Genomic DNA, 24,219 nt, shown 5'->3' with positions numbered 1-24,219 from the left:
CATTATTATCATGCCAATGGCTCCCCAATGTGCACTTGGGAAAAAAAAACCTCAAACACTGTGAGAACTTAATGTGAAGACACTTCTACCTTTCCCCAAAGGTTAACAATTCATCTCTGCCCATGTGAAGTACCAGAAAGCCCTAATCTGTGCTAAACTAAGGAGTTTCACTTTAAATCTTCTTTTCTTTCCAGAAAAGCCTCTTGATAAAAGCACAATGGCTAAACTGCAGGCTATATTATTTTCCCAGCTGAGTCACTGTGGTGAGACAAGGCAGAAGGGAAAATCCTGGAGGAATTCCTCGAAGGGGAAAAATATTCAAAGTGAAAATGACAGTCAGAGAAGCAAAGTTTATAGAAAAAAAGAACCAACTTTCTTTGCCAGCACTGACCACACAACTTTGGCTGTTTTCAAGAACAGTTTGTGACCTTTCTGAGTTTTTCTGCAAGCTTAATTTAGCAGTTTCTTTTGTAGCTAAGGTGAAGTCAGAAGAGGTCACATGTAAGCTGAGGAAGAACACTTGCATAAATTCTGCATCTTTATGCCATGACACCCCTTTTGGCATTTTAACCTCATCATCCCTGAGGGCTGCAGGACACTGGACCATGAGTAAGCTCAAAATAAATGGAATAATTCAGTATCCTCAACCTTAGACATTCAAAGATCGGGACTTTCTTCCCTCCCCCTATGCTCTCTCCATAGCACAAATTAAGTTGTGTTGGTTTTTTTTTGTGGTTTTTCTTTTTTTTTTTTTTAGTGGTGATTTTTTTTTCTCAGCTAAATATGTGAATCCCTCCATTTGCTTTCACTGAAACATGTTTCAAAAATGTGCTCAGCTCATTGAGCTGGAAACATTTTTTTAATATTAAAAAATGCCAGCAGAGATCCTCACAAGCAACTGAGAATTTCAGAAGACAGAATAGTCTGAACTATGAGACATTGCCACATCATTCCTGAAATGACTTCCATGTATCCTCCACAACATCCTGAAATACACCAAAGGATTTGTCTGGATTTTATTTTCCCTTTGAAGCTCTAAACACCAGGTTAAATGATTTTTATGCTGAATTCCACATGCCTTTCCCCATTCATAGGAACAGGGAGGAGCATCCATGCCTGGGGATGAGCAGGATTTTGGGGCACAGTCCCTTGGCTATTTGCTGTTCAGCCTTAGGATGGACTTTGTAAAAAGAAAAAGCTGTTTTTACCAAGAAGTTTTAAAGCAGGAGGGAGATTTAACCAGCTGACCTCAGAAGGGTGTAACAACAGAGCAGCTGGTGGTTATTGAAGGATTTATGACAAGGTTAAGTAGTGTAGTAAAGGTGTTCAGCAAGAATTTCTGTTTCTTCCTCATCTCTTAAGTTTCCCGTAGCCCCAGCAGCAAGCAGGCAATAGGTAGAGCTTTTTTTTAAGAATGTGTGAGACTTAAAATGACCCAAAATTGTAAAGCTAGTACACTCAGGATATGGGAATGACTTCAATCTTCCTTTTGCTGTTGCTAAGCCCTGAAGTGCAGTCCCTTTTCTAATTAGGTGGCATCACTTCATGTCACTCCTCAGAGCTGCACTCCTGCAAAATAATCAGAAATACACAAAAAAAATTGGGGAATCAGACTCAATGAAATCTGTTCAGGTTCTGTTATAAATTCAAAACGAAATGAAAATTTTCAGTCTGCTGGGCAGAACTTAGCAGAGCTGAAACTGAGAAATCCATAACCTCACTTCATTTCTAAAGAAATTTGATGGCTTGAAGGCTTCAGCTCCTTCCTCTCTGCAAGTCTCTTCTGAAGATTCAAGTTATCCTTTTCTCCTCTCAGGGACTTTTCTATTGCTATAAATTCCTGTTCCTAATCCTATTTTTGCTTTCCAAACCTCATTTCTTTTCCCATCCCTAATTTCTGACCAAGGTATAGAGTTGTGATTCTTTAATTCTTGGTTTTTGTAGCAATGAGACGCTGGTTTGTACATCCCAAAAAGCATCAAACTCAATGCTCTGAGAGGTTGGAAGCAAGAAAAGAGGCAGCTTTGCAACCTCCTGATGGAGCTTGGTGAGGTCCATGCTGAAATGTGTCTGTAGTAATTGGGCTAATTACCTCTTCTATACAAAACTCTCACAATTTAGCACCATTTGAAGCCCAGGGAACAAAAGCAGATTGCATGGAAAATCCTGGCTCTGGCAGGAAGATAAAGAGGATGGACTGATGGATCTTCAGAGCTTCACAAATCTCTGATTCCCTGACTCACAAGTCCCTCTTGCTTAATCAGTTCCATTAATTTCAGCTGAGTTGTTATGATGTGCAGTTTTTGTGCAAAATAAAATCAATAGCTGTGGCTGTACTGCACAGCACACAGTATACAGGAGTGATCCACCAGCAATATAAAATTATCATTTGAAAAATAAAAATTAAAAAGGGAAAGCTGCTAGATTTGTAAAATTAGCAAAATATCTGCTGTCCAGCAGGTTAATACTGGAGAACATAAAACCTTGCAGTTTTGCTGTCCAGTGTCTCAGTCCTGGCATTGCTCTTTGGAGAGAAATTACAGATGCAAAAATGGATGTGGTAAACAGGAAATTAATTGCTGACCACTGTTTTTTAGGAAAGAAAATTAGGCAAGTGTACAAACAACCGCGATTTTAATGCAGAATAAACTGCTATATAATGTTTCTAATTTACATATATAAAAATTAATATATAGTGGTTGAGCAAGGTCATTAGTATAGCAATTGTAGTACAGTAATCTAATGTACAAGTGCTCTGTTCAATCCCTGTTTTAACTTCCAGTGGAGAACTTTACTGGGAAAAAGGTACTGGTATTTCCTTTAAGAAATGCATTAATTAATCCTATAGATTTGGAGATTTCTTCAATATTCTAGACTACCTTTTTTCATTGCATATATAATAGTTCTCTTCTTTATGAGTGTTGACACTCATATTTTGCTATTTCCACAGAAAGGAAAAGATTAAAAAATCAAGTTTTTTCTCTGGTTTTGGCTGAGAGCTGGTTTCTAATTTTTTGGGGGGTTTTTTTCCATGGAAATCTTATTCAAACTGTGTTGGGTCTTCTGCACAAGTGAGTTTAGTGGCTGCTGCAGGGAGTTTCTGGGATTTTTACTTGAAAAACACAGAATGCTTCCATTAAAAAAAATAAAAAAATCAGATTACTCTGCTACAGTGATCACTATCAGGCTTACTCACATCACTTAGACCTAATGCTATTGTCTGAGTGAATTGCAGGTCATAAATTCTTAGTGTGCCATATAACTTGTTTATTGATGCTTGTGTTTAAAAAAGTCATGGGGATAAATAACCTAGCAAACAACATGAAAAGCAAGAAAGAAGTCTTTCCTCAGATTTCCAGTTTGGCTGCTCTTTCTCTTAGGAAACATTAATTTTATTTGTGTTTTTAAAAAAATCCTTAGAAAAATAATCCAGTATATCTAATATCCAGTAATAGTATATTAATATATACATGAATAATGCATGAATATATACAATAATATCCAATAATAATACATGTCTATATAATAATATCCAATACTACATTAAAAACAAGGAAGCTTTCCTTAGATTACCAACTTTGCTACTCTATGTCTTATGAAACATTTATTTTGATTGCCCATTTTTAAATCAGGATCATGACTGAAATGTGCTTTTAATTTTTTCAAGTTGTTAAAAATATGAAAGTTCACCCTTGTATTCCTATCACATATAACCTGACACAAGAATTCAAAATATTAAAGGATAAATCTCTGTTGGGAGTGTAAGTTATTTGGATGTTACAAACTGCCTAATAACTTTTACAATGCTTGTAAGGTGAGAATAGCATCCAATTTGAGCAGTTGTTTGGAGAAAGGTGGCAAATTTTGTGTCAGTGACATAAAATACTTTAGCACGAAGGAAAAACAGCACTAATACTGCAAGGGAAAGAGATAAATTGAGACCTATAACAACAGAAAAAAAGTGAATTTTCTCTCTATTTACTGCAGGTGCTGTGTTTGACAAGCAGCCACTGGGAGATGTCCTTTCTGAGGTAATCCTTTCCTAACCTTGATTAGGGAAGTGGCATATCCTGCTCTGAATACATATATTTCATTCCATCTCTGTGTCAAGCACAGGCCAGATGCTTTTATAAGGAGACAATAGAAAAATATAAAATGAACCCACAGCTTTACACTCTTAAATCTGCTTCTATCAGGCTGCCCTGAAAAATGAAGGTGCCCTAGATTGAACTGCTGAAGAGTTTTAAGGATCAGTGTAGGATTTTTGTCCCAGTTCCATGTAGCTGGGGTCATGGTCATGCATCCTGCCCCAGTGTCTGCTGACAAAGCAGCAGCAGCCCTCTCTTAATGAGGAGCTTTGCCCAATTTCTTTCTTTTTTGTCCCACCCCAACACATCCAGCAGATTATGGGAGTGCTTTCTTAATGTGACCTGCATTGTTTCAAATGCTTGACTGAAAAAGTCTTGCTAATATTGGTTAATTTTCACTCATCAGTCTAAAGGGAAAGGGTAAGGAAGAAAGAAAGGAAATTCCCCCTTGTTCCAGAACAGGAGACTGTCCTGACCCCCAGCAAGGGGCACTCCTAGAACCCCATTTTAATGAAAATTGTTCTACATGCCCAATATTAAAGTACTGCCTGCATGCAGCAGTCATCACTAAGTTTTCCTGGACTCTTTCCTTCCCTTCTGATTTTAGTAATGACTTGAAAGCTTTTGAAGATGGCAAACCCCACCCCCCTATTTTGGAGCTAAATTGTAGGAGAAAATAAAGACCGAAGAAGTGAAATGACCAAAGTGGCCTAAAGATTTAAAGACAGGTTTAAAAATGAAGTTCCCAGAGTCACAGCTCAATATCTTACCCATTTCTTGTTGCAGCATTTTTAAATTTTCCTGAATGTACAGATCCCTTTACTAGGCAACTTCTAAGGAATAAACAAATGTCATTTCCACTGGCATCAAAAACAAATGTCTAGCCCAAAGAAACATAAATTACTTGATAAAAACTATCCCCTGAGTCAGGGACAGAGTTACAGTAAGAAAGTGGATATTTCACCTCACAATTTGTAGCATTACTTTTGTTCACTCAAAATTTCCTTAGACTGCTGTAAATTACAATTTCTCGTGCACACTTTAGAGAAACAAAGAACTGTAATTATTTTGAACTATTTATTTTACTCTTGTAGCTGAAAAAGTCATTATACATCCACTTGCAATATTTCCACCTTCTGTTTTATAGAGTTCTCAGCATGTTTTTCACCATGACAGAATGCCAGTACAATTCATGGAATTAATCTGGAAACCTATTTATATTTATTTTGTTTCAATATTACAGCTTTGTGTTCTGTTAGTTTGTCAATATTACCTCATTTCTGGAAGTATGGGGGAATATTTTTAAAGTATTATAGATACTTAATTGTTCTTTCAGTGTGTACTATACATTAATATTTAATAGTGGGCACTGATTTTTATGGCAGGAAACATTTTCCAAAAGGTGCCTTTTCTACTTATCTAACTTCTTACAAAAACAAACTGAAATGAAAATGAAATGCATATGTGAGACACAGATTTCAGTGCAATTTTTTTCTGATCTTTTCTGGTCCATGGTAAGTGGTTGAATTAATTTGCTTTCACAGCATCATTTTGAACAATACTTTGGTATGAACAAAATTATCATGTCTAAGCCTCTGTGCTACCACATTCAAAATGCTTTCAATGTTTACCCAATCTTGTACATCTTTATTTTGCACTGCAATTTAAAAGATAGATCATCCTTCTGCCTCACCCAAACAGAGCATGTTTATTATCCAGAACTTTGCAAGTTCCAGTTGTTTTTTGGAGACATTTCAGTGACACTACTATAAAGAAAAAAAGGGAATAAAGGATGTGCACTCATTAACCAATAGCCAGCTTACAAATGAAATTTCTGCCTTTTAGAGTTATGTGAAGACATAAAATTCAAGACTGCAGAGTAAATTAAGAACTTCATCTTATTTTGGCAAACATATTTCTGCATGCTCATATGAATGTTTCATTGTTATGTAGTGTAACAGAGGATCCACTGGAGAAGCTTCCTGTGCTTACAGTTTTGGTCTTTTTTTCTAACTTCAGAAGTTTCATAAAGCTTGAGCTATAAATTATAGACAGTTGGCAAATGATTCAAAGCAGTTAAGGTAATTATTGCTATTGTATCATAGAATAGTGAGAAACACCCAACATTAGTTTATTACCAAGTACCATAAGTGGTTAATCCTTTATACTTTTCCTTTTCCTCCTTATAAACTGCTCACACGTATTTCCTTATAAACTCTATCAGCTGATAAGTAACACACAAAATATCGGCCACATTTTGTGTTCAACTTTAATTTCCATTAATTTTGACTTCTTATTTGTCATAAAGGAAGCATAATTGTGCACATAGTGGACAGTTACATATGAAATATATTTTTTTATTTCAGCAAGCATGACATATTTTATTATAGGAAGTCATACACACAAAATTTTTGTACCAAAAATTAATGAAATAATCTGTTTTGTTTTCTCAGGAAGTCATTTTACCTTCAAGTGCATGGGAACTTGGCATATTTGCACAAAGTGTAGGGAAGGAAGCAAAGAGAAAAAAAATATCTCATTGCATGTGGGCAAAATTTCTTTCCTGCAGCAGAGCTGCTGGGATTCCTCTGCAGCCATTTACCTTCCGGGAGAGGAGATTGGAAATGCTGTCACTGAAGTGAGCAGATGGTGCCAATAATGACTGACACCCCTGGAGCTGTACGAACACAGCCACCCTCAGCTCCTGGCAGGCAGCTCGGATTGGCAGCCACTGGCTCAGGTTACAGAGTGGGAAAGGACCAAGCTGGGTTAGAGGTGGGGTGCCTAAAACTTGTCCCTGCCTTTCAAACCCTTTATTGTGCCTTGTTTTACAGGAGTGAGGGGGAGAAGCTGGTAGGGAGTGTTGCCAGTGCTTTCAGTAATGACGTGACACAAAGGTAAAGGCTCTAGCTGGCTGCTTCCTCTGGTTCTTTGCAAATCTTTGAAGACTGCCACTCCCAAATGAGTCGTGTGCAAGTTGATAAGCAGAAATTATAAATTAGCATCACTGCTTCATGCTTCTAATCAGTGTCGTGCTTCCAATAAACAGGAGGGTACTTAAAACCCACTGATGTTACTTGACCCATCCTCTTTACAGCTCGTTTGCCTCATAGTCTAAATGTCAGATTTCCATACAGAAATCAAGCAGCCTCTTTTCATGGAAGCCTTTCAAGACCATGCAAAGAGTGAATCCTTAGAAAGCTGTTCCAGATGATGGTAATGGGGAGTTTAGTTCATGCATGTCACTGCAAAAAGTGCTATTTAGTAGTTATGGAAATTGAACTTAAGCAATGCAGTCATTTGAAAGTAGTTTAGGAAGGGCATCTGCTGAATGGAATTAACTTAAAAATGGATCCACTGAGGATGTTTTTAAATATACTTTCTCATATCCCTCTGCTATCCTGACTGACACACAAGTTCAGACTGCTAAATAAAATCTCCTCCCCTGCCACAAGTTTATAGAAAAGCTGCATCCTACTTTGATAAAATTAAGTTAATGATGACATGAAAAGCTATGAAAAAAAAAAACCAAACCAGAGTAAAGGCACTGATTTCCATTATTGAGACACTCTTCTGGAAGTATCATATGCCTGGCAGGCTCACAGCTCAGCACGAGATGAGGAGGCCCTGAGGCAGAATTTAGGACAGTCCCTCTGTGTCTACTTGCATCTCCTGAAGCTGTGCTGCAGTCAGAGATGAAGCTGAGTTCAGATTTTTGTGCTGCAGCAACAGAATAGGACATGTCTTGACAGGACAGCTGGAAATGGAGACAGGAATTTCTTGGCTGATACCTATTTTTGTACTGTTTAATGCATTCTATTTAATAAGCACTATGGATTAAGTTCTCCAGTATTCTTGGCTTTGTGGAAGTCTGAGAAACAGTGTAAAATTAAATACTACGAAATGGAATGCAATACTTAGGTCCCGGTTTCCATTTTTAAAAGCCATAAATGACTTCATAACAGACCAGTGGGATATTTCAGACATTCAGATTAATTTACTTCCATGGTGAACAGCTGAAGAAGAGTTGAATTTGAGACTAAGGGTTTGTATTCATACTCTTAAATAACTATTGTCTCTGTTTTGAGTAGGCAGAGTGATGGTATCTGCTGATTGCCAAAATAAATTGATTTATATCAGAAAAAAAAAAATTGCCTGAAGCAGTGCTTATTGCAAAATGCATTTCTATAAAAACCTGCAAAAATGTTCTCCTGTCTTTCCTTTTCTTTAACAATGGTATCATTACACTTCAGAATTACAATCTTTTACAGTTACTAGGTTATAAACTGTTTGTGCTATATGAATTATTTCTTGTTATTTAGTTTTGTTTGACAGAACACAAGACAATTCTCAAATTATAAAAGCTTTCAAGCTACTTGAATGATATGCTACTCTGGAAATAACAAAATCATCCATTAATAACCCAAATAACAAAAATGGGATTTGAGAATGATAAGTCCCATCCCTGTTTCCTTCTCTACTGGTAGCATGAATTAGGTTTTATGTAGAAATAAATATCCTTTACTTTTTATAGTAATTGAAGAATTATATAGGAGAAATTATGACAATGAAATCTCAAAAAAAGAAAAAGTCTTGAGTAAATTCTCATGGATCTATCTTAAAGATTTCACAAAATATAAATTTGGGCTAATAAACATAAGAAAATGTAAGGATATATTGTGCAGATCTCATCAGTAATTCAACAGTCTTTGAGGAATGAATAGAATTATAATTTTCCAGTTAAAATAAAACAATAGACCAATGCAGTAATGACATAAGGGACCAAGGCAAAGAAAAAAATGTTAAGGAGTTCCTAAATATATATAATATAATAGTACATACACAAGCTGTAGGTGTGATACAGTGATCCACTGTGCTCTGAGAAAAGACAAGGAATTTGGGTAACAATGCCATGCTGTTGATTAGATTAGATTAGATTAGATTAGATTAGATATGGTGTAAAATGGGACTTCAGCAGTCTGGATCACCTCAGTCCTCCGCACAAAATGGTTTTGGATCAGTGAAACTGATGAGGAATTAAAGAACTTCCCTACTGAGATGCTCGTTTCCACTTGTAGCAAGTGGTGCATAAGTAAGTGAAAATTATAAACTCTAGGTTCATAATCCCTTGAAACTAATTAAATATTCATCCTAGAAAAGATTCATTACATGTGACAGCCTCTGGTCACATCCAAAGTGTTTCTCCTCTTCCCTTTGCTGTCAGGCAAAAAGCTGGTGTGGAAGGAATTTCTCCCTTTGGCTAAGATCTTCCCACCCACTGCTTTTCTCTCCATTTCTTGTCTCTGAGATTGCCAATCCCCAGCAGGGATTCTGGGGTAGCAGGTATTAAATATGCCTCACTTTTCTCCTGGTTTTTGAGGTTTTTCTGCTCCCTGTCTGTCACCTTCAGCACTGGGGGTGGTGACATAACCCAGAGCTGTCCTCATGTGTTGCCATTTCCCTCCTCCCACCCCTGTCCTGATTAACATTTGGGTTTATATATGCCACTGGAAATGAGTTCACTGTGATCATTAGACTACAGTTGATCTGATGCATAGTAAATATTTCTTAGATCTTTCTTTGTTTTAACACAGGGGTTTGATTTATTTTATTTATTTATTTCCCTCCAAACTTTTCACTGTGCACACGTTGTTCTCTCCTCAGTCCAGAGCTTTCATGTTTCATAAGAGCTTCCCGAGTTTTATTTTGAACCTTGTTGATTTGACAGTTCTTTATTCTGTCAGCAATGACTGTAATAGGGTGGTACTCAGGGGAGAGGGAGGTTTGTGCTGCAAAAAAAGGCAGTATTTTTTCTGAGATCCCTTATGCTGGGGTTATGTCTGACTCTAAAAAGACTTGTCTAACCACACTTTCTGTCAATCATCCAAAAGAGGAGATCTATATTCAGTCTTCATTCAGTCCCTAGGAGAAACCACACAAGACATCCCAACAAAATAAATGTAGGAACTGGCCTGAAAAAGATGGGAAATCCATAGATTCCAATTGTTTTTCTTCTACTGTAGAGCTGGGCTATCTGTATGCAGTAAGATAGATGCTTACATCTTTTCCAGTGATGTATGGAGACAAATAATGGAATTACTGTGTCCCACCATCCCTTAAAAAAGGTAGAAGCATCCCAAAATAAGATTACACTGAGGAATTGGGAGGGAATGGTAAATATAAAATCGCAAAGATTAACTTCCATCATGAAATAGAAAAGGAATCATCTGTGCCCCAGAGGATGGACAGCAAGCGTGGTTTCACTAAAAGCTGTGCTGAAGTCACTTTTTTTATCTTCTGTTCACTCTACACTGAGTACAGCAGGCACGGGGATTTCATGGCATCCAGTCCTATGCAGGAAATGACTTCTGCAGCCAGACATGCACAAGGCCAAGGCACTCCATAGCTTGGCATTCCAGAAAATCCAACAGATCCACTCAGCTTTTTGTGTTTTAGCCCCTTACAAGTTAGTACTTTATTGTGTTGCCTCCATACAAATGCAGAGCCCCTCTTTCTTCCTAAAACACAGGCCACTCAGCAAATATTAATTATTAATTAATGTATTAGTAAATAAAATTTAACCATGGCATAAAAAGAGTAACATTCCCCAGGTGGCCACAGCTGACCCAAATCCATCCAGGATCTGAGTGACTTCAAATTAGATGTATGAATCAGCTCCACCTTCCTAAATTCCTGAGCTGAGAAAGACTGAAATAAGGTGAGTGAAGACACTGGAGAAAGGAAGTGCCTGAAGGCTGCAAACTGAGGGGAAAGGATTTACCTTGATAAACTTTTGAAAATCTGCCTCAAAGTGCAATAACCATTACAGGAACCAGCAGCAAGAACAGCAGATCATATTCCCATCATCATTTTCTGTGCACTGAGCAGGTAATACCTTTTTAAAATGGTCTCTGAATGGGCTTGTAGTTGCCAGAGGACACAAAAGTTATTGCTTTGGTCATGTTTGACTGGGGCTGCTTTTTCCTTTATTCTTTCTGGAGGGTCTCACAGGTTTGTTCTGTAAAACTGCTTTGTTTTAAGGCCTTCCAGGGGAGGACTGGGGTCTTCTGCTCATTGTCTTTGTGTCTGAACCTCTCTTCTTGAAGATTTCTCTCTATGAAAAGCATATCAATAGCTGCCATATTATTTCTACATGCAATTAATTTTGGGCCTGTAGTTATGGATCCATGCTTTCGCGCTAGAAGATAAATGGCAAAATCACTGAGCTAGCAAAACAGACAGGAGTTGAAAGGGAGTGGAAAACAAACAAACAAATACAAACCAAATTTCAATTGAGATAGCAGTGATCTGTGGGTTAAAAAGAAGAAATAAAGTGCACACTTTCAATTAGTATGTTGGAATCAAAACCTCTGGACTTTCATCTATGGAGATTTTGTTGCTCAGCAATGGGCTCAGCAAATCATCCTATTTTATCTTCAATCTGTAAACTGAATAGAATAAAATTTCATTGTTTCAAACCACAAGCACAGGGTTAAGAGGCTAACCTTTTAAAATTCAGAGGTGCTAAATATGTTCTGTAGGGAGTGATGGATGTTTACGTGTTGATTTTCTGGGTTTTTTTTTCAGTTTACATATTGACAAGTTTCAGAACACAAAATAAAGACATGTTGTATATTTAGCCAGACTTGTTTTAGCCCCTGGCTGTCTGTGTACATGATCCCCATTTAAGGCAATCTCATTTTTCTTAGCTGCTCCCTCCTCCAGAACTTCAGGTCTGCTTTAATCCCTGCCTCCTGTAAAAACAGCATCTCCCAGGGGAATTTGAATTACAGGAAGAAGCAAATACTTCTGCTTGGCAAACTGTGCAGAGACACAGAGTGATTTTTAAAATGATTACTGGTGATATCAAGGGTTGAATAACTGCACTGCTTATCACCTAAATTACTTTTAGCTCATACTCCAAGTCATTCACAAAGTCTAAATCTAATACTGCTTTGTCTTTTGTGTCTGGAACCTGCAACTTCAAGAATGTGGTGCTTTGATTGGTCTCATCTGTTCTGCCTAGTGAAAGAAACAGCTTTATCATAGGAGGTGAGCTTCCTAAAAAGCAAACCACTATTTTGGTCCTCAGATATTCATGTCACCTTCAAACCCAGATGCCATGATGCTATGGGCTTGCAATTAGACATGCTTAAACTGTCTAAACTCTCTGATTCTCACAATTTCCAGTTCCCAGACGTGACCTTCATCAAGGTGAATGTGGATGGAACTCAGTTTTTTCTCTGTGTATTGCTCATATCAAACAGGCATGAGTTTTCTGCTTGTTAGAGATATAATACCCCACGTACCTTTCTGTTCCAGTGGAGGTCACTCAATCAGCTCTGCTTGGTCACACTTTGAACTGAAGGAAATCACATTTTTTCAGACAAAGGCTTTCTCCAACATTTTTACATTTTGAAGTGGTGGGTTCTTCTGAGTTTATTATCTTTTCACTATTTATGGTTGTTTACTTCTCCTTACCTTTTAAGAATAACCAGAATAGAACTGTTCTACTTTTGATTGCAGTTGGTGCCTCAAACAACTGCACTATCAGGTTCTCACAGAAGGCACCAATCAGGCATTTTTTCTGTGTTAAAGTTAGGTGCTAGCACAAGTTTTTATCCTTTTTTTAGTGATTTTAAACAGCAGAGAGTGATGGAGACAGACAGAAACACTGCAAAACAGCAAAATGCCATCTTGCCCTTCACATGTGACCTTCACATGTAGACTGGATGGGTAATTTGGCTGCACAGTATTGGGAAATTTCCTATTTCCAAGTTCCCTAAGCAAGACTACTCTGCAGATCTGCATTTTTTTACTGGTAAAAAGGATTGATAATCAGATTTGACCTCAGAATGTGACATGATTTTTTTTCTAGGCACCTCACAATGCTGCAGTACCCTGAAAATAAAAGCTGGCAATGAACAGAAGAATAGGGGACTGTGGGCCTGGCTGTGGGACCTCACACTCTGCAGGGTGTTTTGGGTCTGATGCCTTCCTTCCACTACACTGAGAAAATCCTGTGGGGACAGAGGAAGGGTAAAGAGAAAATTAAAAAAAGGTGAAAGGGATGTTTCAGGCAAGAAGGGTGGGTGTGACTGCAAAGATCTGTGGGTCATTCAGGCCTGCCAGGGTAGATTAATCTGCTTTCCCTGTGGCCTGGTGTGTAGATCCTTCTTGCCCTTCAGCTAAAGATGCAGCAGCACAAGGTGTCCAGTGCTGGTGAGACCATCACCATTAACCATAATGTGAAGAGAACACAGACTGGCTCAATTATACCCAAGTTTTGGCACCAATTCAGTGACTTCTGTACCATGTGCAACCCCTGAAAATGTCCAAATGTTCACTGTGAGATAATTGTGGTACCTCCATGCCTACACATAAAGTATAGACTTTATGTAAGAGTCATGGTTATTAAAGGTGGATGATCAATAATTTTGTCCAATTAGAGAGTGAAGTGACCACTGGGCCCCATGATTAAAAGTTCCTTTTCTATCAACTAAGAATTACAGTCACTGATTTGTATGACAGGCATTCATGTTTTTCTCTGTCATTTACCCAAATATATTTTAAAATAATCACCTTTTTTATAAGCATGTAAGGGTACACAAATTTTAACTCAAATTGCTGTAATTACATCTAATCAAGTCAAATTCATTTTTATTAAAGTTCACACTGTGAGACTAATGAACCTAAAGCACTGAAATCATTCTCATTACACACAGTTAGATCTATTTACTGAATCTGCATTGTTTCATGCCCAGAAGGTGAAAGTAAAAACCCACACCACCAAGATGCAAAACACATCTTCTCAATCCTTTCCCCTACATGAAACAGCTCAAACCAGCTGTGTTCTAACAGACAGGGGCATGTGAGCAATGTTTCCCTCACTGGGTTTAATGTGAAAAAATGGTTGACTGATGAAGGGTGCTTTAAAGGATAATGAAACTGGAAGGAGAAACCCCAGCTGCTGGTGATGGGCAGGGAGATGATGCAGAGAGCTGACACACTTCTGGAATTGCTGTTTCCAGAAGCTGAAGAAAAGATACAGTCATTCTGGCTGACACAAAACTGTCCTTACATATTATTTCCCCAAATCCTGTAGGCAGGGAATTATCTTCTTAAAAAACACTCACAAGGTCACTATTTCCCTGTTGATCCAATCCCCCCCTCAAACATGTGCTCCCACTGGCCAACAAGAAATAAAGAGGCTGAGGGAGCTGCAATGGTGATGCACATGCAGCAAGGAAAATGGGTGTATTTCCATCTGTACTGGCCTTCACAGCATAGTAAATCTATACTTTGAAGGACTGACAGATATATTACTAAGCAAAGCAAAATAAAATCACAGTTATTTTTTTTTCCTAACACATGAGTTTCATCATGATCCCTTTACTCAAAAGCCCAAGTAAATAGATCTTCCTGTGTGATTGTGAAGAAACTTTCTGAGGTTCAAGAAACTGCTTTGCTTTTCCCTCTAAAGAAAACAAAGGCAGAGAGGACTGCAAAAATGTAAACCTCTTTCAAATCTCCTAAATTTCACCAGTCAGTTCCCCAAGCAGGGATTACCTACTTACCTCACTTCATTTCCAGACCTCTCTCTTGAGAAAGGAGCACAAGCATGATGCAAGGGGCCAAAATTTCCAAATAAAAGCTCCTCCACAGGCAGCAAAACCTTATTTTGCCACATAATCAATGAGAAGTGTCCTGTGCTAATGATATTTCTGCACCTGGCAAAGAAAGACAACTTCTCATCCTGTCCTCTTGGTGCCTCCAATGCAATATCCAATTTTTCCATGGCTTTACATTCATGAGAAGAGCTATCAAATTAGATTATCTCCTCACCTGCCTGAAGGGAATGGCTTTTATATATCATATTTTGTGTTGGGCAAAATACAGAATTACTTTTTTCTCCATCAACATTTTCATTGACTTTTCTGTGGTAGTTTCTCAGTCATTTTTAGCCACTGATAATTATGGATTATCTGACACAAATCCATCAATAAAGAATTGCAGATAACTCCTCAGAAATGAGAATACATAAATTCCTCACTCAATAGGTTATGCAATCAGTTCACTGCTTAATAAGAAAACCAAACCTAAGATACTGCAATCTCTACAACAATTCATTTAAAATGGAATTTATTAATGTTGGATGAGATCCTTGACTGCAATAAATCAACAAAGCCTCCATGAATCAATGGGCTGACACTGAATTGAGCTAGGTGATAGTCTGCAGCTTTTTGTAAATAAATGTTCCTTTGCTATCATGACAATCATTCCAAACTTATTTACACTTTGTTTTTCTAAAGAAAAGCGTACTTTTTATGTTTATTTAAAATGGAAAAATATTACATCTCTATTTGCAGAACATAAAATAAGAAATATTTTTTGCTTACATGGCTGGCATTACTCAGTTTCTCTCTCCTATTTGGCTAACAATGGGCAAGACAATCACGGCTCTGCTAAACTGAAGTTGTGGCCCTGTGATATCTCAGACAAGGACTCTGTCACCTCGTACTTCCTTCCAACATTCCTGCTGGATCCCCTTTCCATGGAAACTGTGATGGAAGAGAAGAGTAGAGCGTGTTCTACAGAGTCAGGAGACTGATTCCAGCTGTGGAGCTGAGGAGACTTTCAGGTTTTACAGCTTATTTTTGACCTTTATGCTGGTCTGGGTCTTTTTCCCCCTTTGCCAGTTATTGTCCTCAGTGTCACTTGATTTTACTGCATCGTTAATGGCTTCATTTTGGGGAGTTATGTGGCAATTTTGTAGCAGACTGCACATTTTATGTGTTACGCACATTCCAGAGCTGCAAACATATAATTTCACAAAGTCCCAAAACATGTGAAAACCATTAATCCAGGATTAATGGGGAAAGGGTGAGAATAAAAAAAAAAAAAAAAAAAAAAGGAGTAATTTCGTGAAGACTCCTTAATTTATTATGTTCTGTGATTAAACCTTGGAGAGATGTTAGGCAAAAGAAAGAGGCTGGACTGATGTCTCTTAGATTTTTGCCTCTAGAATGAGCAGCCTGGTACAAGAACCTGCCCAGGTAAGGCAAAAACAAGGTGAATGTTTGATTTGGGCATTTTTTGCAAACATCCTGGTTTCAGCTCCAATATACACATCCTCAAATATATCACAGCATACATAGCATAAAAAATTAACATCCTGCTCACTTTTAAGCTCTCTGTGTTCAGAAGTCTACGAAATTGTGTCTTGTATGTGTGCTTTCAATTAAAATTTCCAATTTCCAGCTCCAGTGCTTTTTCTCCATGAGTACAGGAGACAGCCAGAAGCAGGGGGAGAAACCTCCATGGAGCTGGACCTCTGTACTCATTATGAGCTGGTTAGAAAGCACCTGCTATTCACCAGCTTAGAAAACAATTTGAAATTCAAGTAAGTCTCAGCAAGAACCTAAAAGAGAACATCAGGCAGCCAGGCAGCCAGCCAGTTTCATATGTCTCATCTTTCAAAGATTTTTGCTCTGATGCTCTCCCTCAGCACCACACACCAATTTTTTTCCCTGCTTTTCTTTTTATATTTGAAGTGGAAATATGTTACTCTTTTAAATGTCTCCTAACTGGAGGTTTTAATGCCCTGCAATGATAAAAATTATTTATCAAGATATGACTTAAGAATAAAAGAACATGTTAATATGGAAAGCCAAGCTAAATTTCCTCTTCCAAAGAGAAAAGTGTTAGCGAAAAATCTGCTTGGGCCAAATTAGTTCAAAGACCTGGCACATGATATACAAGAACTCTGAGCACATAATTCCCAGCTTTTCTCATGTATTTGTTGTACTAATAATGTGAAATTAACTTCAATTGTGTAGCAATTCGAGAGGTGCTTTATGATGAGGGTGATCCATTCAACATTTCTGATTTAGACTATTTTAAAAGCAGTGTTGAGGCTTTGTTCCATCCCCAGGCACATAAAATCAAATATTTTTGGGCCCAGTTGAGCCTTTTCTCATTCCTAGGGATGAAATGCACACAGTTTCAAACCTTTGAACCTCTCATCCTAAACCAAGTGATCTGATATGAACCTGAAAGCAGGAAAAAAAAACTTCTGTAGTTGGTGTTTGGTTTTCACACCTTAGATATCCTCTGATTAGGGATGGTTTGAAATTTTTAATTTTTAACTCAGAGCTTACCTGCTACAGGGCTTTCTTGGCTCTAGGGTCATAAAGAATAGAAATCCATTCAATTTTTCAACTTATTTACCTAAATGTTGCAACTCCTTAAAGCTTTTGGGCAGCCTCCACTTTTTGGCAGTGACCTTCTTCTACCACTTAAGAACTGAGTGCATGATTCTATTCTGGTGAAATGCAGAGATCAAATTAAATGAGACCAGAATCACAACTATGTGAATATCTATTAAATAGCAGGTGTAAGGAAATATAATGAAAACACACACAAGAAGAAAAAAAATCTGATACTCTGAGATTTATGTGTAGATGGGAAAGCAGTGAGAAGTTCTGACTTCATATGTGTAGTGATGTGGTAAATTAAATTGGTCAGGGTAGCTCCAGGGAGCTAGCAATATTTTTTCTTAAGGGTATATAAAATGTCATATTTTTATTTAGAAATGCTAATACTTTGCTACTCTTTCAGTATTTTGTATGAAATATTAACTGCAATTCATTGCAGACAAAAAAAAATTTGTTTTACTAAAAAAAAATATAATGCATTCCTTAATATCTGCACAAAACTAAATCCTGCATCTGTATCTGAAAAGACACAGAACTGAACCTCCTTATTGACTGAACTACTGGATCTACTCCAAATAATCTGCATTTTTCAGGCCTTGCACCCCCTTGCTATAAGGACAGCAAATAACAATTAGAACAAAATATAGGACTGCATTTGACATGTGTGTGGTGCAGAGTTTCAGGAGGGGACAAATGTAGATACAAACCAGAAACTAATGTTTTTTTTAATCCTCTAAATTACAGTTTGTGGTCTCAGGGTGCAGGGTTTACTTTAGCCTGTCAGGTCTGTGCTATGTTCAGCCACACAAGACAAAAATTGCCAGATTTGGGGACAGCTGAGAATTACAACTTATTGTCAGCAAACATTGACGCCCCTGGGTAGGTATGGTCCTTTTCTGCTTTTTAGGGGCATTCAGGGTGGTTTTATTAATGTGCTCTGCCAGGAGCACAGAGGAATCATCATCCTTCCCCTTTTCCTGAGGCACATGGCATCTGAAACTTTGCTCTTTTACTACACAGGGAATGGATGTTTGGGAAGTGCTCTGTGACTTGCGGCGTGTTTTTGTGTGTGAAGATGCTCCTGAATTATATATTATATAAATATATCTATATCTCCTGGTGTGTGCAGGAGACAGGAGTCAATGATACTGATCAATGAATAGTTTCCAATTCCATATTCCCCAGTATCCAGAAGTATTACACAGCTGGCAAATGAAAAAGTAATGGTATTTATCTGGACAAAACCAGTCCTGCACACTGCAAGTGAGTGCCTTTATTTTAGCCACTGTATGATCCCATGAACCAACCCTTCTGAAGTAGAGTTTCTGAAGTAGAGTTCCACTAACTAATTTAAAGTTTAGAGGTAAAAACCTGAGGTGTGTCACACCCCAAAGCCAGGACATTCACTTTAAAGGAACTTAAAGACTCTCTGGGTCAGATGTCAACAGCTACAGCATAAAGTTGGATGACATTATTTCAACAAGTGATACTTAGAATATAAATAAGAAATGTCCAATAATTCCTCAGCTGTTTACTGGCAAGACACCAATTGGAAGGCTTCATCCAGTTTTCTGGCATTACCCTTCAGGGAAGGCGTGGACTGATTAAAAATGTCTACAGGTGAGTGAGTAATATCAAAATTCTTATAAGCCAAGAACTACACACAAGAGCTAATGAAGGCTAAATACAGCTTAAATTTTAAAAGGCCAGGGAAGGAGAAGTTGGAGAAAAAAAATATTAATTCTTCTTAAGTGTATAGAAAGTTTTTAAAGAGGCTGTGGATACAACAAGAAACATGGATTTACCTCACCGCAAGAAAGAATGAGAAAAGATGGAGGCTTGACCAGGGCTTTGCCCACAGTGCTGCAAAAGGAAGCAGCTCCAGAAGATCACCATCCCTGCTGAAAGCAGGGAGCTCAGCTGTGTCAAATCTCTGCTTATTTCAATGTCTGCAGGCAGAGGACAGGGAGTAGCTAAAAGTGTGTCCATCCTTACCCTGCTCTCCCAGTCCCATCTCTCACTCTGGGCCCTCTCCATGCTGTTGAGAGATTATCCCTCCTGCTTAAACAACAGACAAAATTTTGGCCCCCAAATGCAGACAGAAACTGTGCTCAGGACTCTGTGAGAGCCCAGCAGAGGCTCTGCCACGCCAAGGAAACAGGAGCACATGTGGGGTAATGAGTTAATAGGAGAATAGAAATACTCTGCATTCTAACTAAACCAGTGATTTATGATGTTTTGTACAGTCCCCACAGCAATCTCAAGGAGTGATGAAACTACTCACTTCCTCTGCTGTTTCTCAAGCTTTTCTGGCACCACAGCAACTGCTTATGTTGAATTTTTAACCACCTTACTTTTACAGATTCCAATTTACTGATGTTCTGACAACTTTCCTGTATCTCTCACCCTTTCATCACACAAGGTGTGGGGAAAAGAGTCAGTCAGCGTGCATTATGAGCCCACAGAAGTGCAGAATGAAAGAGGAAGAAAAACATGCAAATAACTAGGTTTGACTCCTTGCTGCTAACACACAAGCCAGAGTGAAAACAGCCAGAAGCTCCCGAAGCTGGATAAAAGAATATGTGTGAGGAGTGTGGCTGATTAACTGAAAGGGAGGCATTTAGTGAAGCCTTTAACTAGTTAACCATATTTTGTGAAAACTCCTGCATATTTTTAAGGCCTATTTTCAGTCCTGCATTCTGGACATATAATTGTTTGTGTTTTGAACATTTGGCTGAAGTTTTGTAACGAGTTGCAGCAGACAGAAGTTCTTTCCTTGATGCTTTCCTGTTCCTTTCTCATAAAAATGTCTTTGCACAGATTAACAAGCCACACTCTGGATTAAAAAAAAAAAAAAGTTACCCCTTTCAGACTGAAGAAAGAGTACTTTCATTTTTTCTGTTCTCACAGGTACATGTGGAAAATGGATGCCCTGGGAAGGTGCTGTTTCTTCTTACCTAGAGAATGCCTTTAAGAAAAAGGACCTCGAGCCCATGCTTCATTGAATTCAGCAATTAAATATCTCAGGTTTTTTTCTCTGGCTGCAATACTGACATAAATTTCCTGTTTCTGAATTCTTCTACCCATCTGGTTCAGGAATGTCTTCTATAGCTCTTCTTCATTGTCCTATGGTTAAAAAGGAATAAAGCACTTTTTAAATTTATATAGAATAATGAATGAGGAAAGCGTCTTGTCATTCATTTTAAAGAAGATTGAAGTGGTTATAGCACATAATTACTAAATTTAATGAAGTAATTACTTTTCAAATTGATTTCTAATTTCCTACCAAAAACCAAAAGTTCCCATGGTTATTAATGGAACAGGAATAATTAACAGTACCTACAAATTAAAATCACCCATGCTGTATTGCATACTTGGCAGAGCTGGATAATAAATTTGTTGTGTTCTTGCATGGAAATTGATCCTATTTTGAGTAAACCTCAAACCACTCATTCCTTCCTGTTGATTCTGTCAGTTTACAACAGCACTTTATGCTGTCTCTTGCCCTGAGTTTCAGTATTCTCCCTGCTGCCACTCTGAAAAAAGACCTGTGGGTAGCACAACACATCTGGTGACATGGACAGTGATGAGAAAAGCAAGGAAAAACATTAGTTCTCAGTAAGGTCAGTAAAGACAGCTGGAAATATTCAGGGATCACAATCACTTCAGTGATGTACTGTCAAAGCTGTCTTAATTCTCTCTGTCAAAGCACAGCCGTCACACTGAGGATTGTTTTGCTGGAGAGATGTCAGATACCTCAGGATATGGCCTGACTTCATAAAATCTAAAATTTGCAGTTTGAGGAAACAGTAATATCTTCACTTAATGGCAATGATAGAATTAGGAAAATGAATTAGTTTGTGAATGCCTGCAGTGGCAAGCAGAAAAATTTATAGGATTATGACTTTAGCTAATTGTACAAAGACTGTTTTTCCTTTAACGTTTGTGCTTGAAGAAAAAGAGCAGAATATAAGCATTAATGAGAGCATTTTAGGCAGCTTTTCTTATCTTGTTGTAAATAGTTTTTAGACTAGGAGAGTTCAGGTGCATTTCAAAAGACTGAAAGGAGCCAGCCTTGATCAAAAAGTACCAGGACAACCAACAGAAGTGTTTTAAATCATGGCAATGCATTCCCCAGTTTTACCTGCCATAAACACTGCAGACATTTTTGAAATTACAGAAGTAATATGCATTTACAGAGCTAAAAGGCATCCATTTTTACCCTGCCATTGTGAAAAGAATATGGCAGTGCAAATGTTTAGCATGTAAAACCATTCCTATCCTTATTCAGGGTAGACTTCCTATTTATTCTTGAAATTGCTTGCAGCCAAAACCTCTGTGCTTTCCTCTGGCGTGCCAGGTGCTGCTGACTGACCTAGGGAGACTGATGTGTGATAGAGAATCCTCTGAAGTTTGTTTCACTCTTCTGGTTTGATTGGGCAAGCACAGATGCAGCAGATTGACAGGATGCCAGCCTGCATTTCCATCTGAGCTGCATTTCCATCTGGGTGCCTTCCTCTTCCCCATCAAGCAGAGACCTTTTTGTCTGTTTCATTTAGAGCATTCCACAGCACAGCAAAGTGATTCAGGGGCAGTTATTTGTCTGGTTATGTCGCTTTGTAATAATTCTAGTTCGATACTGAAAGCACATTTATTGGACTTAGAACCTGAAGTCTGGACAAAAAGTGTTTATTTATTTTGTTTTGGTTTTTCTTTTCTCTCAGGCAGAATCCTATGCCAATGGCAAACTGGGTGCTCTGCAGGACACAACTTTTTCTGTTCCTTCAGGAGGCATCACATTTTTTTTCAGCATCCTTACAATTCCACAGCTTTGTTTTTCCTCTCCAGCTCCTGTCTGTTTGAAGATTCAACTTTTCCCATTGGCTGACTTTACCTTACTTATCTTATTTGTGTCCTGGTGTCATTTCCTGCCAGCTGAATTACAGCTTTGAGCCTTCTTGTCAAACCATAATATCCTCAATATCCAAACTCATGTAGGCTCCCCACAATCCTATTTCTCTTCCCACAGTAAGACATGTTGCTCAATGATAGAGAAATCACCTCAATACCCAGAATGGCATCTTATGTTTTTAAGTTGAAAATTAAAATTGACTTCTCTTTCAATCTTCATTGTCAAAATTTAAATTTAAAACCAAGGGTGTCCTAATGGTGTGAATATTAAAAAAAAAAAAAAAAAAACTCACTAAAAATTACTATTTTTATATGTCAAAAAGTTCTAAAATTATGTAAAAATGCTTCTATTTTGCAACACTGCAAAAAAAGTGGAATTTTTGTGCATACCTTGATTAGAAAGCAACCCATTTGAAATCTCCTTTCAATTTTTTTTTCCTCTGGCAAAAAAGAGTTATTGGAAAAAGAGTTTCTTTCATTGGTATACCATATAATAACAAGTCAATTCGAACTAAACATGTTCTAATTAATCACTTCAGGGTTACTTGATTGACCACACAGTCCATTCCTTGAACAAATCAATGCAGGGGTTAGGAAGTATTTCAAGTTAAAGCTTTTTTTGGACTATGGGTAGGAATTCAGAGAAAAGGAAGAAGGCACTGCACTAGAAGGAACAACTGCACTGCCCTTTGCCAGTAAAATCAATGCTTGATATTGCAGATTTTTCTACCTCTTGACCTTGACACAACCATTTTTGGGAAAAAGCACTTGGTCTGCAGTAAGCATTATTGTCACTTCCAGTGTTTTGCACCACAGCACCTCATTAGCTGAAATCCATGGAAGTGGAAATAGGAAATCTTTCCTAAACTGAGAGTTCTGCTGCAGCCTTGTGTCCTGGTTTTGCATGGGAGACATTGATGGCATTTGGGTGCTCAGACCAGAGCAAGTTTAAAAAGGTCCAGAGAAACAGAAAAAAGTCCAGGGAACTTCTCTCCCTAAGTGAACTGAAGAAAGAGTATTTTAGAGGTGGCAAACTGACTGAAGCTTTAGGTTTTGTTTCTTACATTGTCACTGGGAAAGAGAAGGTTGGGGAGGGAGGAAAAGGGTCCTGAAGGTTTTGATTTGATTCTTATTACTTTTTCTTGTAATTACTGTTAATAATTTTACTGTATAAAGATAAATTATACCCTTTTAAAGTTCTGAGCCTACTTTGCCTTTCTCCTAATCCCACCTCTCAGCAGGAAATGGGCGCACTGGTGGTTGGCCAGCACTGAGCCCACCACACTTATTGGTGCATTGGCTGGGAAATCTCAAATTGGTGAGCCAAAACCACTACATCTGATAGATTTTTGTGCTCTTACCTCAATATCTTGACAGCCCAAGCATCTCCTGCTCTGAGATGGATCTGTGAACCAGTTCAGAGCCCACTTCTAGCTTCTTGTAAGGGGAGAAGGTGATTTTTTATCAAGGTACCTCAGAGTTTCCCATCAAGGAGGAAAGTGGTGTCTGATGGAGGGGTATTTGCCCTCCTTTCAGCTTCACAGCAGTTTCTGACACAAAGTTACTCAAGTGGCAGCATTAAATCATGCCACTCCATTTAAAGAAACAATATTTTGGCAACTTCTCAGGTAAGTAGGTAAATATCCAGTCATTTTCCCTCCCTATTTGCACTTAGCACCTGTATTTATTTATCTAGGTATGAGTGTGGGTGCTTGTTCTGGCCTCTTCCATAAACAAACCATGTTATCTTTCCTTTTTTTTTTTTTTAGAAACTAATTATGCATTTTGAAAAACTAGGAAAATGCATTTTTAAGATAAACATGGATAAAAGAGCAAACAGAGTTTGTACCTAAGAATGCTGTTTGGCTTGCAGATTTGTAAAATCTCTGAGAAATAAAGGGCAACAAAATAATTTTGCTTCTCTGCCTTCCTGTGTTACATTCTGGGTCCCTTTGGAGGCTCCTAAATTCCAGAGCCAGGTTTCAAACTCCTTGTTTCAATTT

General features: G+C 38.0%; 1 long non-coding RNA gene across 1 annotated transcript in view; it reads right to left on the bottom strand.

Moving 5' to 3' along the window:
- Positions 1–7,315: 7,315 nt before the first annotated feature.
- LOC135295043 (uncharacterized) overlaps positions 7,316–24,219 on the bottom strand; it is a 332,142-nt gene continuing 315,238 nt past the window's right edge. Inside the window, exons 6-10 of the long non-coding RNA XR_010357090.1 lie at positions 20,263–20,431; positions 15,488–15,649; positions 14,666–14,818; positions 11,371–12,569; positions 7,316–11,286 (exon numbers count right to left, since the gene is read on the bottom strand). This is a non-coding gene — a long non-coding RNA (uncharacterized LOC135295043). The remainder of the gene's footprint in view (positions 11,287–11,370; positions 12,570–14,665; positions 14,819–15,487; positions 15,650–20,262; positions 20,432–24,219) is intronic.

The sequence above is a fragment of the Passer domesticus genome, chromosome 2, assembly GCF_036417665.1.
Source record: "Passer domesticus isolate bPasDom1 chromosome 2, bPasDom1.hap1, whole genome shotgun sequence".
NCBI classification, from domain to species: domain Eukaryota; kingdom Metazoa; phylum Chordata; class Aves; order Passeriformes; family Passeridae; genus Passer; species Passer domesticus.
This window is presented reverse-complemented; position numbering and strand designations above follow the sequence as displayed.